Consider the following 14,769-nt stretch of genomic DNA (forward strand, 5'->3'; position numbering starts at 1 on the left):
CCAGAAAAACAAATAACCCAGATAAAAAAATGGACAGAAGGGCTTCCCTGGTGGCGCAGTGGTTGAGAATCTGCCTGCCAATGCAGGCGACACGGGTTTGAGCCCTGGTCTGGGAAGATCCCACATGCCGTGGAGCAACTAAGCCCGCGTGCCACAAACTACTGAAGCCCACGCGCCTAGAGTCCAAGGTCTGCAACAAGAGAAGCCACCGCAATGAGAGGCCCGCGCACCATAACCAAGAGTAGCTCCCACTCGCGGCAACGGGAGAAAGCCTGTGGGCAGCAACGAAGACCCAATGCAGCCAAAAGTAAACAAATAAAATAAAATTTAAAATGGGCAGAAGATCTAAATAGACATTTCTCCAAAGAAGACATGCAGATGGCCAAAAAGCACATGAAAATATGCTCAATATCACTAATTATTAGAGAATTGCCAATCAAAACTGCAATGAGGTATCGCCTCACATCCGTCAGAATGGCCATCATCAAAAAAACCTATAAACAGTAAATGCTGGAGAGGGTGTGGAAAAAAGGGAACTCTCCTACACTGTTGGTAGGAATGTAAATTAGCACAGCCACTGTGGAGAACAGTATGGAGGTTCCTTAAAAAGCTAAAAATAGAACTACCCTATGACCCAGCAATCCCACTCCTGGGCGTATACCCAGAGAAAACCATAATTCAAAAAGATACATGCACCCCAATGTTCACTGAAGCACTGTTTACAGTGGCCAGGACATGGAAGCAACCTAAATGTCCATCGACAGAGGAATATATAAAGAAGATGTGGTACATATACCCAATGGAATATTACTCAGCCATAAAAAAGAACAAAATAATGCCATTTGCAGAAACATGATGGACCTAGAGATTGTCATACTGAGTGAAGTAAGTCAGACACAGAAAAACAAATATCATACGATATCGCTTATATGTGGAATCTTAAAGGGTACAAATGTACTTATTTACAAAACGGAAGTAGAGTCACAGATGAAGAAGACAAACTTATGGTGACCAGGGGATAAGAGGGGGAGGGATAAACTGGGAGACTGGGATTGACATACACACTACTATATATAAAATAGATAACTAATAAGAACCTGCTGTATAGCACAGGGAACTCTACTCAATACTCTGTAATGGCCTATATGGGAAAAGAATCTTAAAAAAAAAAAGTGGATATACGTATATGTATAACTGATTCACTTTGCTGTACACCTGAAACTAACACAACATTGTAAATCAACTATACTCCAATAAAAATTTTAAAAAAAAAGTTGTTAGTTAACTCCAGAAGTGTTAGGAAACAGAAGGGTTTCGAAAAGAGGAGTGCTGTGGAGACCTGGGGGCGGAGGCAAGGATGTGGAAGATCTCAGACCAGCTAAGAGGCCTTTGCAATAATCTGGGCAAGAGCTGAAGGCACTTTGGATTAAGTTGATACCACGGGTATGGCAGGAATGGTTGGACTGTGGGTGGTTATTGAAGGCAGGGTTTGCTGATGGATTGTGGCCCTTAAAAGAAAGAGAGGAGTCAAGGATGATGTCTTCTTGAGGAGAAGAGCTCTGTCTGGCTCAAAGCCAGAGTCCTCTGCCACGCCAAGACCTCTTAAGGCTGTTGTCAAAGCTGAGAGAATGGGCTCTGTGGGTGTGGTGCTGGGCTATTGTTTCCTTAATTCCTTACATTTCTTTCAGGAAGAGATTATCATCAGTGGTAAACTGAAGCACAGAGAAGTCAAGCCACTTGCCTGAAGTCACACAGCTGGCAAATACTGAGTCTGGGATTCAGGTACAGAGTCTTTGGTTTTAACCAGTACCCCCTGTTGCTCCTCACTGCCTTAATTTCTCTGGCTCTAAAATGGGACTAACAGCCTACTTTCCTCCATTAGCACAGAGCCTGGCAGGAATGAACTGGCCCATAAAGGATTAAGAACTGGGTTCTCTCTGAGCCACATTCATTAACTGAGAGCTTGAGACTGTCACTCTTCTTCCAGCCTCAGAAAACCCCACCTGGCTGGAGTCGGGCCCCCCTGGGCTGGAGGTAGGCTTCCTTGCATTGGGCTACAAGCTGTGGGCCAGTCAGGATGAAAGCAGGGCACTGAATTCATCGAGGGCTGCCCCGTTCTCCCTGCCATGCCACAGATCCTGCTATCAGGGCCAGATCTGGGCTTTGTGCCAGTCCTGGACCTGCTGCCAACAGGGGGGCTGTAGAACACCTGCTCTCAGGACCGTGAGCCAATCCCAGCCCTCCTCACCTATTCCTGGGAACGAATCTAAAATCCCCAGTCACTGTCCCCAGGAAGGCAAACAAAGTCTTTCAACATGCAGTTCCTGGGTTCATGTGCCATGCCAGGCTGAGAAGGGGCAGGCTCTTGTGCCAGGCAGTTTGGGCTCTCTACCCCGACTCGGGACCTGTGGGCTCTGACCCTGGGACACCACAGCACCCTCAGAGCCTCAGGGCCCCATCATAGTTTTGACAGAGCCCCTCTTTGGAAGGCTGTTGTAAGATTAGAGAGAAAGCTTTTGCCTTGGTTCTCTGTTCTCTGCCCTCTTACCCCTAATCTTCCTCTTTCCTGCCATTCAGGTCTCAGTTTAAATGTCACCTCCTCAGGGAGGCCCTCCCTGACCACTCAGTCTAAAGCAGGTGTCAGCAAACTTTTTTGGTAAAGAGCCAGACAGTAAATATTTTAGGCTCTGTGGGCATTCTGATCTGTGGCAACAACTCAACTCTGCCATTGCAGTGGGAAAGCAGCCATCGAAGATTTAAATAGGCATGGCTGTGTTCCAGTAAAACTCTATGGATATTGAAGTTTGAATTTCTTATGATTTTCACGTGGCACACCGTGTTCTTTTTATTTATTTTTTCAACCATTTAAAAATGTAGAAGCCATTCTTAGCTCACGGGTCATATGAAAACAGGTGGCAGTCTGGATCTGGCCTGCCGTGGGCTGCCAACCCCTGGTCTAGTCTTAAACGTAAGTGTTTCTGAGACACTTATAACTATCAGATATTTTTTCCCTTCTTCCCTCCCTCCTTCCTTTCCTTCCTTCCTGTGTTTATCATCCGTTTCCCCCTCCAGGATATAATCTCCTTGAAAGCAGGGAGCTTGTCTCCCTCTCTCTCCTTTCTTCTGTCCTTTATCTCTTCCAACATTTTTTGAACACTTTGTACCAGACATTATTCCAAGTGCATTATGCTCAGTAATTTATTTAATCCTTTTAATAACCCTATGAGGTACACTGATTAGCCCAATTTCACACATGTGGAAACTTGAACATCATTCCGTTGTTCCCAGAGTTTAGAAAATGCTGCAGGTGTCAACAAAACAGGGTTACCAATGAAAACTTTTGAACAAATATGATATTTCATATTTTTTTAAAAAGGGAATCAAAGTGGTTACCATCAAGTGGTTATTAGTCAAGGTTCAATCAGAGAAGCAGAACCAACAGGAGATATTTATTAAGGGATTTATTGCAAGGAATTTTCCCAAAACAACACAGATTTATTATAATTCTATAGGTTAGAAGTGTCATGGGGCTAAACTCAGGGTGTCAGCAGGGCTACATTCTTTTGGAGGCTCTAGGGGAGAATGTGTTTCCTTGCCTTTTCCAGCTTCTAGAGGCTACCCACATTCCATGGCTTTTGGTCCCATCCTGTATCTTCAAAGCCAGCAATGGCATCACTCCAACCTCTGCTTTGATCATCACTTCATTTCTGACTCCGACTGTCCTGCCTTCTTTCCTTTATAAGGAGCATTGTGATTACCTTGAATCCACCCAGAAGGATCTCCCTGTCTCCAGGTTAACTGATTAACAACCTTAATTGCCCCTTGTCATGTGACGTAATATATTTACAGGGTCCAGGGATTAGCATGTGGACATCTTCGGGAGGTATTACTCTGCCTCCCATGCCATGGAAAAATAAGTTCTGTGTTGGCTTTCCCTGTATTTTTTGTTACCATTTAGCATTGTGTCATATTCATTTACACATGGGGGAGAGTTGGGAATAATTTTTTAAAGCCTGTTGACATTAGTGTTTTAATCTGGCCCTGGCCACTTAGCAGGTAATAAGCACTAGAATTACCAGGCACAAATGAAAAAATTGGGCTTGTAGAATTCAGTGGAGTCAGGTGCAGTAGGTACTGCTGAGAGATTTTGTGAAAAAGTACAGATTCCAGTCCTATTACAGACCTGCTGGAGCTTGGGCATGGTGCCTGGGAATCTGAATTTCTTCTTGGCTCTCCCCTACCCTTACCAGACTCTGCTAGTGCCTGCTCATAACGTCTTGGAGGGTCTTACTGCTGCCTAAGGGCTTCTCAGCACAGTACAAGCCAGCTGTGCTGGGGAGTTGATGCTGTCAGAGCACCCCTCAACCAGTAACTCGAAAGAGTTGGAGGATAAACACCCCCAATCCTTTGCCCCTCGCGTGGGGCAATTCTGCGTTCATATTCTAGTTTCCTGGAACCCCTCAGTGGGAGTAAGCTTCAGCTGCCCTCAATGGTGACCCACTTGAACACACACACATACACACACACACACACACACACACACACACACACACACACAGCCAGCCCTCCTTCATATCCTTGGGTTCTGCCTCCTCGGATTCAACCAATTGCAGATCAAAACTATTTAAAAAAAAATTCCGGAAAGTTTCAAAAAGCAAAACTTGAATTTGCTGTGCCCTGGCAACTGTTTACATAGCATTTACATTATGTTATGTATTAAAGTAATCTACAGATGATTTAAAGTATACCAGAGGATATGCCTGGTTATATGCAGGTGCTACACCATTTTATACAAGGGACTTGAGCCTCTATGGATTTTGGTATCTATGAGGGGTCCTGGAACCAATCCCCCCAAGGATACCAAGGGAGGTCAGTGTTTGTGTGTGTGTGTGTGTGTGTGTGTGTGTGTTATGCTTGGATGATATAAACATTCAGGAGCTTAACTTTGTTTTGAAAATCTGCTTTGAGGATATCTCATGAGTTTTCACCCGTGATACTCTCATTGTAGTTTCTTCTTTGAGACAAGATTTACTTAGGGAGTGTTTTAGAATTTCCTACTTATTGAGTGTTAAATGTAACTTTTGTTACTCATTTCCAATTTTATTATATTTTTACTAGTAGTATATACTAAACATTTTCTGCTTTTTGACTTCACAGAGACTTACTTCACTGTCTAATTCATAAACAATTTTTGTGAAGTACACAGAGAATTGGAAAAGTTTATTTTTTATTTTTAGAGTATAGTGATGTTTAGTAACTCATTATTTAAATTCTATAAACATTTAATTTGTTTTTTAGATTATAGAAGGCTTTGAATACATAGGAAATGAAAGGATATCTTTGATAAACATTAACATTCTGTATAGTAAACAATGCCAAAAATAACTTTCTTCCTAATTGTATTTTATTTATTTATTTATTTTTGGCTGCATTGGGTCTTCATTGCTGAGCACGGGCTTTCTCTAGTAGTGGCAAGCAGGGGGCTACCCTTCGTTGTGGTGCACGGGCTTCTCGTTGAGGTGGCTTCTCTTGTTGCAAAGCACAGGCTCTAGGCTCACGAACTTTAGTAGTTGTGGCTCGTGGGCTCAGTAGTTGTGGCTCACGGGCTCTAGAGCTCAGGCTTAGTAGTTGTGGCACAGGGGCTTAGTTGCTCCGTGGCATGTGGGATCTTCCCGAACCAGGGCTCGAACCTGTGTCCCCTGCATTGGCAGGCGGATTCTTAACCACTGCGCCACCAGGGAAGTCCCCTAATTGTATTTTAATAAAAAATACATACTCTTAAAATACAGTTTATAAATGAAACTCTGAACAAGTTTACAATCATATTTTAATTGACGTGTAGTTGATATACAATATTGTGTTAGTTTCAGGTGTACAGCAAAGTGATTCAGTTATACATATTTTTTTCAGATTATTCTCCATCATAGGTTATTACAAGATATTGAATATAGTTCCCTGTGCTATACAATAAATCCTCGTCGCTTATCTATTTTATATATAGTGGTGTGCATCTGTTAATGCCACACTCCTAATATATCCCTCCCCACCTTGTCCCTTTGGTAACCACAAGTCTGTTTTCTGTGTCTGTGAAGTTTACAATCATATTAATTTCAGAGTCCTGAAATTAAGATTGTTTATGTTCTCCCTATAGACTTTAAATATATATATATTGAGATATAATTGACAAACAACGTAACCTACACTGACTTCTCTGTCTTCCCTGTCTTAATTCTCCACTTCTGCATCTGGGCAAACTAAGACACTCCCTTCAAGAGTTTTTATGTCAATAACAACAACAACAAAAAAAAACCAGAAAAAAACAAAAAAACAAACAACCCAATCCAAAAATGTGCAGAAGACCTAAATAGACATTTCTCCAAAGAAGATATACAGATTGCCAACAAACACATGAAAGAATGCTCAACATCACTAATTATTAGAGAAATGCAAATCAAAACTACAATGAGGTATCACCTCACACCACTCAGAATGGCCATCATCAAAAAATCTACAAACAATAAGTGCTGGAGAGGGTGTGGAGAAAAGGGAACACTCTTGCACTGCTGGTGGGAATGAAAATTGATACAGCCACTATGGAGAACAGTATGGAGGTTCCTTAAAAAACTAAAAATAGAACTACCATACGACTCAGCAATCCCACTACTGGGCATATACCCTGAGAAAACCATAATTCAAAAAGAGTCATGTACCACAATGTTCATTGCAGCTCTATTTACAATAGCCAGGACATGGAAGCAACCTAAGTGTCCATCGACAGATAAATGGATACGGAAGATGTGGCACATATATACAATGGAATATTACTCAGCCATAAAAAGAAACGAAATTGAGTTATTTGTAGTGAGGTGGATGGACCTAGAGTCTGTCATACAGAGTGAAGTAAGTCAGAAAGAAAAACAAATACCATATGCTAACACCTATATATGGAATCTAAAAAAAAAAAATGGTCATGAAGAACGTAGGGGCAGGATTGGAATAAAGACGCAGACCTATTAGAGAATGGACTTGAGGACACGGGGAGGGGGAAGGGTAAGCTGGGACGAAGTGAGAGAGTAGCATGGACATATATACACTACCAAATGTAAAATAGATAGCTAGTGGGAAGCAGCCGCATGGCACAGGGAGATCAGCTCAGTGCTTTGTGACCGCCTAGAGGGGTGGGATAGGGAGGGTGGGAGGGAGACGCAAGAGGGAGGAGATATGGAGACATGTGTATATGTATAGCTGATTCACTTTGTTATAAAGCAGAAACTAACACACCGTTGTAAAGCAATTATACTCCAATAAAGATGTTAAAAGAAAATTGTTTTTATGGTAGGGACTTCCCTGGCGGTCCAGTGGTTAAGATTCCACACTTCCACTGCAGGGGGCATGGGTTCAATCCCTGGTCAGGGAACTAAGGTCCTGCATGCCACGTAGTGCGGCCAAAAAAAAAAAAAGAATTTCTTATGGTAATCACACTTGGTAACAACTGCTGAGGATGATCCTGTTAAAAAAAAATCATCTCCGTGCTTACCATGTGGCAGGCCCCATTCTTGGCACAGGGAATGGAGAGATGAGATAGGCATGGACCCCTGGGGAAGGAGGAAGTGGGATTTCAGCAGAGGTACAGAGCGTCATTTTAAGATTAGCCCATTGAGTCTTTTGGGAAAACAGCCAGCTAAGCGCACGCTTCTACTTTTGCTTTACCCCTTGGCTCCACTAGGTTGACAGTAAAGGGATTTATTATTTTTTTTAAAGGCATAAACCGTTAAGGACTGGAGAACGGGAGAGGAGACAAGAGTGAGAGCATTTTGGAGAACAGAAAGCAGATGGGTTAATCGGCAGAACTGAGAAAACCCAATCCTCCGGCAGCAGAGGGGAAAGTCAAAGCCAACCTGATTTATCCCCCAAAATCCCTCCCAAAGGCTCGGGAATTGGTGGTACCAATTCCTGAAAGTAAAATTGGGGATAGGAGTGGGCAGCAGAGAGGAGGATGTGAAATAAAGGAAATTCCCTAAAAGTCTGTTTGAGGAGCAGTCAGATTTGCAGACCCTCCCAGCCCCCGCCCGACTCTAGGTAACTGGCCACCTACCTCTGCAAAAGTCTGCAGGTTTATTCTTTGGGGACAGTAAAACAGAGTATCTGGGCTTGGGGACCCCAGCACGTTTTCAGACAGAGGTACTATATTGAAAACAGGAGGATTAAGTGAAATCTTGTGTTTAGTTCCCCGGGACTGCTGTAACAAATTACCACAAACTGTGTGGCTTCAAACAATAGAAGCGTATTCTTTCATAGTTCTGGAGGCCAGAAGGCTGAAATCAAAATGTCAGCAGGACCATCCTCCTTCCGGAGGCTCTGGGAGAGAATCCATCCCTTGTCTCTTCCAGCTTTTGGTGTCTGTCGGCATTCCTTGGCTTGTGGACATATCTCTTTCTGCTCTGTTTTCACATTGTCTTCTCCTCCACGCTTCTCATCTCCCATTGCCTCTCTCTTATAAGGACACTTTTGATGGTACTTAGGGCCCACCTGAATAATCCAGCACTATCTCCTCATCTCAAGAGCCTTAACTTAATCACAGCTACAAAGAACCTTTTTCACAAATGAGATACCATTCACAGGTTCCAGGAATTTAACATGGATATACTTTTGGGGGCTGTTTTGGGGCCTGCACGCTGAGATATCCTATTCCAGTCCTTTGCCACATCTGCAGGGCTGGCCCCATTGCTCACATCCAGAGGCCAGGCAAATTGTATGTAGTGGTCTTTCCCAGGCCATTCCATTCCAGGTAGGAGACTGGAAGAATCTTCTCCAGAAAATCTGGCTAGACTCAGAGGAATCACCTAAAGATATTTTAATATCAGGGGGGTTCCCAACTGACACTGACAGTTCAGTGTCAACAGCCCACTTCCCAATATATACAATGATCAGCTTCTTGGTCCCCTACTCTTAAATATGAGCAGAAAATCAAGAAATATCAGACATCTGAGCGTACCCTCTTAAATGAAAAATCGAGAACAAAGCAAATAGAGAAAAGTAACTAAAGAAAACAGACAATGCAGGAAGGAAAAAAAAACTAAAAAAAAAAAATCAAAAACAACTTTTCAGAGAGTTACCCTGAAGCAAGAACAAGATGCTATTAAAAATAGGAATATTTTGAGAACAAAGAGGGCTTCTTGGAAATTAAAAGCAGAGATTTTAAAAATTTAATAAAAGAGATGGAAGATAAATGTGAGAGTTTGTCTCAGAAAGTAGGACAAAAAGACAAAGATAGAAAACAGGAGAGAAAAGATACATTGTTTCAGGGACCGGTCTAAAAAATCCCACATTTGAAAAATAGGCATTTTATCGAGAAAGAAGAGAAACAGGGTGGGGTGGGGGAATCATCAATAAAATAATTCACAAAAATTCTCCAAAACTAAAGGACATGTGTTTCCAGATTGAAAGTGTTTACTGAGTGCCCAGCATGCTGGAGAAAAATAGGTCCATAGCAAGGCACATCATTGTGAAATTTTGAAATACCAAGAACTAATTTGTGAAGAGAAGGAGAAATAGGTCACTTCAAAGTATCAAGAGCAGAATAACTTTGGACTTCTCCACCAAAATTCAGACATAAGAAGGTAGTGGATTAATGCTTTCAAAATTCTGAGGGAAAATGATTTCCAACATAGAATTCTATACCCAGCCAAACAATCATCAAGGGAGCAGATAGAATAAAACCATTTTCAGATATGGGAAGTTGAAAATTTTCTACTTCCCACACACCCTTTCTCAGGGACTTACTGGAGGCTGAACTTTTTGGCTACACCAAAAAGGGCGTGTGTTTGTGGTGAGACAAGGAAGAACAAGACACAGGAAACAGAAACACAGCACAGGGGAGAAGCAGGTGGAATCCCCAGATGATGGTGAACGGACATCCTAGGATGACAGCTGTGCACCAGAGTCGGTAACAGGTTAGATTCCAGCAGGTCTGAAGACTCCAGGGAGATTTCTTTAAGAAGGTGAACACATAGAGTTTCTGAGGCATTAGAAGGAGTTGAGAGGATACTTGCACCACTGGCAAAGAGTTTGGAGTTGATAACAAATACTGAGAAAATTAGGTCAGCTTGGGTGGGGTCAGAGAACAAGACAATAATCAACTTTAAAAAAAAAAAACAAAAGTGGGACTCCCCTGGTGGCACAGTGGTTAAGAATCTGCCTGCCAATGCAGGGGACACGGGTTCGAGCCCTGGTCCGGGAAGATCCCACATGTCATGGAGCAACTAAGCCCAGGTGCCACAACTACTGAGCCTGCGCTCTAGAGCCCGTGCTCCACAAGTGAAGCCACCGCAATGAGAAGCCCACACACTGCAACGAAGAGTAGCCCACGCTCGCCGCAACTGGAGAAAGCCTGCGTGCAGCAGCAAAGACCCAATGCAGCAAAAAACAAAATAAATAAATAAACTAAAAAAACAAAACCAAACAAACAATATAAAAAACAAAAACGCTGTGGGGAAAAGCAAAAGGACATCATAGTTTACCATGGTGCTCAGTGGTGAATGTCACAATTATGTAATTAGTAAATATTGATCTCACCAAAATTACCATATACCTATCATGAGAGGATGGGGGAGTGGGAAGGGCATATACATATGTGCTGGGGCCAAGTGTAGGGAAGGAAAGAGAGCAGAACCCTCAGATCCTAGAGAGGGAAAGCAGTTCTGAAAACTGAAAAATTTAGAAGTGGCAATCAATAGAAGCATGTTATTTAGAGACATGGAATTAAATATAAAAAATTTAGCTTAAAGTAGTTGAAGTCATTGCCTTTGGGGAGGGGGAAATGGGAGGAAGAAGTGAAGTGGGGACTTCTGCTTTTAGAATATTTGACTTTTCAATTCATGTATAACCTTGATAAAATAAAATCTAAAACCAAAAAATAAAAAAGGACAGGCATACCAGATATTAAAATGTTGTTTTGATAATGGCTGTCTCTGCATTGTGGACCATGGATAATTTCCCCCCTTTTTCTTACTTGTCATTATTTTAATAATTTTTGTCTGCAAATAACATATGGCATGAAGTGAGAAAAAAAATATTTTTTAAAGGGAGAAAGAAAAAAAGGTCTGCCCAGAGGCAGCCTGGAAACCAGTGTTTCCATCTGTCACCAGGTCTCAAAGTGAGGAGAGTGAAAAGGATACAAAGGTGACGCGGGGTGGGCAGGGAAGGAAGAATTGACAGAGCTTGGTGACTCACAGAATAGGGAGGTGAGGCAGTGTCACAGAGAGAAATATCAAAATAACCATGGCCTTGACTTCCTGTTTTTAAATAAATATGACAAGCTGGCATATTTCTAGTTTGTGAAAGATGACTGAATGTTCCTAGTCACAGCACGGTGTCAAAGGGTGTTACTTACGAATACATTTTATGCTTCTACTTTTACTCACCTGCTATTTACTTTACATAGCAGTCCAAGTGATCCTTTTTAAGCATTCATCAGATCACATTACTCTTTTGCTCAAAACCATCCCATGGCCCCTCATTTTACTGTGAACAAAACCCAAAGTCCTCTTAGCTATCTACAGTGCCCAGTTTGGTCTGCCTCTTGCCCCTGCAGCGGTCTCTGACCTTCTCTTGTACCTTTTCCTCTGCACCCCAACTCAGTGGGCTTCAACTCATTGAATGTGGCAAGCTCATCCCCAGCTCAGCACCTTTGCACAGGCTGATCCTTCATTTCCCTTCCTCTAGATATTTATATAGTACCTCCTAGTCATAATTCAGGTTCCATCACAAATGTCACTTCCTCAGAGGGGCCTTCAGGAACCACTCTGCCCGCTTACCCCAGCCAGCTACTATCTCTTGCAACATTTTACTTTCTTGTCTTCAATGCACATATCACCATGTGAAATTATCCTGGTTTTCTCTTTTTAAAATGTTTTAAAATTATTGTTGAGATATAATTCATTTAACATAAAATTCAGCATTCAAAAGCATACAATTCAATGGCTTTTAATCTATTTATTATGTTGTACAACCATCACCACTGTCTGATTCCCAAACGTTTCCATCACCCCAACAAGAAACCCTGTACCTGTCAGCAGTCACTCTCCCCTGCCCCCATCCCTGGCAGTAGAAACCAACCTACTTTCTGTCTCTATGGATTAACTATTCTGAACATTTCATATAAATAGAATCATATACGTGGCCTTTTTGTGTCTGCCTTCTTTCACTTATCATAATATTCTGTTTCTTATAAAAATTTGCTTCCTTATTATCTATCATCCCCTTTAGACCCTCAGAAGCTCTAATACCTAGAATAGTGCCAGTATAAGTCATTAAATATGGATTAAGCACCTATTAGGTGTTATGCACACAGTAGCACAAAAAATCCTCTCCAAGGAAACTCTCTCTAATCTTTATTTTTTCCTAAGTAGTCTTCAAGTCTTCCCTCATGCATCCCCGAGGAGGGTGATGGGCCAAGACTTAGTAGGCTGGTTTGGGGAAGTCTCCCCATTCTTGGCCCAGCAGACACGATCCAGCTCTCTCCAGAAAGGGACTCCTCACACCAGCACAGAGGCCCCAACCAAGACTGAAACAAAAGATAAGTCCCAACTGAGCACCAGTTACTAAGGGGTTTCCCTGTCCCTTTGGTTCTTATTCAAGACAAATCTGTGTGACAGTTAAGATAGTCACCTTAAATAAAAAGTGGAAGGGACCATGGGACAAGGAATACGGGAAGCATCTAATTGCACAGAGAATAGCCTCCACGACCAAAAAGCAAGGAAATCAGGACCTCAGTCCTACAACCACAGGGAACTGAATTCTGCCAACAACCTAAATGAGCCTGGAAGTGGATCCTTCCCAGAGCCTCCAGATAAGGATTTAGATAGGCTGCTGTCTAGACTTCAGCCTGTGAGACCCTGAGCATGGAACACAGCAGAGCCTGCATGGACTTAGGACCTAAGAACTCTGAGCTGGATGTAGTTTAAAAGACAAAAAAGGGCTTCCTTGGTGGCGCAGTGGTTGAGAGTCCGCCTGCCGATGCAGGGGACACGGGTTCGTGCCCTGGTCCGGGAAGATCCCACATGCCGCAGAGCGGCTGCGCCCGTGAGCCATGGCCGCTGAGCCTGTGCGTCTGGAGCCTGTGCTCTGCAACGGGAGAGGCCACAACAGTGAGAGGCCCGCGTACCGCAAAAAAAAAAAAAAAAAAAAAAAAAGATATTCACCTTGCTGCCTGCAGTCCGCCACTAAATGCAGGCTTGCTCTCAGGACCCCAGGGCTGGTTGGATCACTTGGGCCAGCTGGTAGACCAAGAGGCCCGTTAGAATAGGAGTTAAGAAACCAGATGCTGGAGTCAAATTTCCAGAGTCCAAACCCCAGCACCGCCACTTACTACCTCTGTCACCTGGGGCAAGTTACCCTCCCTGTGCCTCAGTTTCCCCAGTATGTATTTCAGAGTATTATTTTTAGATTAAATGAACTAATATTCATGAAGTCTTAGAATGATGCCAGGTACATATTTAGATGTTTCTCAAATTAAAATAACCCCTCCCCAGATAATATATGTATTCCTAATGGGGCAACTGCTTCCAAGTGATGCTGCACTCCTTTTTTTGCTTCTCCTGGGTTGGAAATACTGGTTGTTGTGACATCTAACCACAGTTTTGTTTTTTGTTTGTTTGTTTGTTTTTAACTTCATTTAAAGACCAAAAGGGTAATTCCTCTCTGTTTCCTAATAGGAGAAAAGTAGAAACATTCCAATTATTCGTTAATGGAAGAGTAAATGCAGACACTGAAAATGACTCACATGTATGGATATTAATTTAGGAAAGGGCCTGTGCTCTGCCTTGGTGATGTAGTATAGTGGTTAAGGTCATGGACCTTGAAGGCAGACCACCTATGTCTGAATCCCAGCTTGACTACCTATGGCTGTATGATGCTGGCTAAAACACTTAACCTCTCTGGGTCTCAGTTTCCCCATCTGTAAGGTAGGGTTAATAATAGTGCTTATCATATAGAGAACTATTGTTAGGATAAAATGAAGTAATACACCGAGAGCAACTAGCACAAGCATTGTAAGTATTCATTAAGCCTTAGCTGTTACTGTTTAATTTTAAAAAAAAAAGCACAAATGGACTTTAGGATTTAAACATATTTCTATGCATTGAAAAAATCTGAGATAATTTATAAACTGCTCTAAAATTATAACTGTTTTTCACTCTCTTCTTCATGCTTTTCTGTATTGTCTGAAAAAAAAATTTTCATAATAATAAGCCTATTATTACATACTACTTCTGTAACCAGAAAAAAAAATTTTAAGTTAATTCCATTTGGGGGTGGGGGAATTAATAAACAACTCCACCCTCCACTGCAGAGGCAATCAATGAGTTATTTGCCTGTCCTTGCCTTTTGTGTTTGAGGACTGTTTTTCCTGGGAAATTCTTGCTAGAACACGAAGTTACCCTTGTTTGCTTAACTTTTCTCTCTGTGAATCAGCCTGTTAAAGGCTGGGTGGGTTCTCCTTCCCCCTGTCTGACTTTGTTGCAGGGGAGGAGGTACTGACTCACAAAACCCCTGGTTCATCTGGCCATTTACTTCACTCACAGTCATTCAACAGAGTTGGGAAACAAACATGGCCCATCCAATCAACAGAATTCCATCGTTCGTCTCAAAGATCGAGACAGATTCATATCTATTACCCTGGAAAGATGTTTGTGATCACACCACTCAATGAAAATAAACAAACCAACTACAGAATGATATTTATTCAACAAGTAGGTATTGAATTCTTAG

General features: G+C 42.2%; 1 long non-coding RNA gene across 2 annotated transcripts in view; it reads left to right on the forward strand.

Moving 5' to 3' along the window:
• Positions 1-14,769, forward strand: part of LOC132439017 (uncharacterized) — a 49,400-nt gene that overhangs the window by 1,367 nt on the left and 33,264 nt on the right. Inside the window, exons 2-3 of one of the 2 annotated variants that reach the window (XR_009522261.1) lie at positions 1,689-1,782; positions 1,883-2,034. This is a non-coding gene — a long non-coding RNA (uncharacterized lncRNA). The remainder of the gene's footprint in view (positions 1-1,688; positions 1,783-1,882; positions 2,035-14,769) is intronic. The other variant, XR_009522260.1, reaches the window with a different exon arrangement.

The sequence above is a fragment of the Delphinus delphis genome, chromosome 15 (genome assembly GCF_949987515.2).
Source record: "Delphinus delphis chromosome 15, mDelDel1.2, whole genome shotgun sequence".
NCBI lineage: Eukaryota > Metazoa > Chordata > Mammalia > Artiodactyla > Delphinidae > Delphinus > Delphinus delphis.